Here is a 2,204-nt window from a genome sequence, read left to right on the forward strand (position 1 = left end):
GGGCAAGTCAGTTTGCAAAACAGCACTTACAGTTTTAGACATAAAGACTTTTTCATTATGTTCATACCTACGCTTTCTAGTGTTCAACTCTTTTAAAAACTTAGCATAGGCAGGCATATTTTTAATCATGTCTAACAAAGGCAAATTCACATTCACTTTTGACAACAAGTCATAAATCTCAGCAAATGATCTATCAAATTTTGAATTTTTCAATCTACCAGGAAATGGAACGGGAGGAACATACGATTTAGGGGGCACATAAGGATCATTAGATTTATGCAATTTGGGTTCATCCTTATTGACTTCATTATCAACATTCAAATTTTCAACTATTTCAGATTGTTTACAAGTGGTATTTCCCTTCACATTATTTTCAATAACTTTACCACTTCTTAGAACAGTCATAATCTTAGCTTCTTCAGGTTGACTAGGCAACTTACCTGGCACATGGCCTTGTAGAGCTTCGGCGATTTGTCCCACTTGGACTTCCAATTTTCTCATAGACGCTTCATTTCTGGCAAGTGAAGCCTCAGTTTTAGCAAGTGATGCCTCAGTCTGTAGGAACCGTTGATCGTTTGCTTCTTGCTGTCTATTGCAGGTCTGTATAAAAGTATCCAAAGAATCCTCCCAAGACGGTTTTTTTGGTTGAGGAGCAACTGGTTGAAAATTATTTTGATTATTACTCCAAGAAAAATTAGGGTGATTTTTCCAACCCGGATTGTAAGAATTAGAGTACGGGTCGTTTCTAGGCCTTTGATTAAAACTATTCATTGCGTTGGCCTGCTCACAATCATTTTCATCAATCATAAATGCATTATTTTGCTGCATACCCATCATAGAACACATGCTCTTCACTTGTTTTGCTAGCTCAGACACCTGAATTTCCAACCCCGTATTTGAGTTAACTTCATACATACCTTGTGTACGTCCCCTTATACTCTTTTGTTGAGAGTTTGCCCCTAGCATTTCATACAATGTTAAAGTTTCCTCCGCCGTTTTTTCTCCCATGGCACCTCCAGCCGCATTGTCAACCATTGATTGGCTGGTTTGAGTCAAACCATCATAGAATGTTTGATTTTGAAGCTCCAATGGGTAGCCATGATGAGGGCATTGAATGAGTAGCATTTTGAACCTTTCCCATGCCTCATGAAACGGTTCACCATCAGCTTGCGAAAATGTCGCAATTTTTCTTCTTAGCTCAGCAGTTTTTGCATGGGAATAAAATTTACCTATAAACTTGTTGTACACCTCCGGCCATGTCCGAAGAGATCCCGGTGTGAGAGACATGAACCATGTTTTTGCTGCATCTTTCAAGGTGTATGGAAAACACCTCATTCTTAGTGCATCCTCGGTCAGGTCATTCAACGGGAAATGTTGGACTATCCCGTAGAAATCCCGGATAAAGGTAAGGGCATCTTCGCTTGCTGAACCGTGAAAAGATGGCAACTGGTTGTAGTGGACCGTTTTTAACTCATAATTCCTAGCTGCATCAGTAAGCACTATACAAGAAGGTGAACCTCCTACTTGGGGCCTACCGAAGTCTTTCATAAGCCTGGGGTTGGGTTGAGGGTTTGGTTGAGGAAGTGCATCCATGGTTGTGGTTGTTTTTTGTGGTTTAGGATTAGGATTTTCAAAAGGTAAAGGCTTTTTCTTTTTCTTTTTCTTATCAATGTTGTCGTCCAAAGGCAATAGTGTAGGTTTTAAAGAACGACGACCTTGCATAAATTAAAAGAACAAATAAACTAACAAACAAACAAATAAAATAAAATTAAAAAAAAAAAAAACAGGTAGAATGATCAAAAGCAAATTGGAAACCAAGAAACAAGTATTCAGTAACTATATTTTTTTTTGTTTTTTTTTTTGAAAGCAAGATTAAACAAAGGGAAAAACAAACTGCACAATAAATAGTTCCCCGGCAACGGCGCCAAAAATTGATGGACAATTTTAATAAGTGTCCTCGCAAGTGCACGAGTCAGTTGTAGTGATAGTGTGCAAAGGCAAGGGTCGAACCCACAGGGAATTGTAACTATGCAATTTAAAAACTTATAATCAAACTAATTAAATTAACAAGTGCTAGGACCAAAAAAACCAATAATAAATTAAACACAAGACAACTGAATCAACACTTAGTGAAAGAGAATAGATAAATTACCAAGAATCAGAATATCGAATAAACAATCAAATTGGAGGAACCTAGGAACATG

At 37.7% G+C, this 2,204-nt stretch overlaps 1 non-coding gene across 1 annotated transcript; it reads left to right on the forward strand.

Moving 5' to 3' along the window:
- Positions 1–1,093: 1,093 nt before the first annotated feature.
- LOC116014549 lies at positions 1,094–1,200 on the forward strand. The gene has a single exon (XR_004097418.1). It is a non-coding gene; the product is annotated as a small nucleolar RNA R71 (small nucleolar RNA).
- The last annotated feature ends 1,004 nt before the right edge of the window (positions 1,201–2,204 follow it).

Source organism: Ipomoea triloba, chromosome 3 (genome assembly GCF_003576645.1).
Source record: "Ipomoea triloba cultivar NCNSP0323 chromosome 3, ASM357664v1".
NCBI classification, from domain to species: domain Eukaryota; kingdom Viridiplantae; phylum Streptophyta; class Magnoliopsida; order Solanales; family Convolvulaceae; genus Ipomoea; species Ipomoea triloba.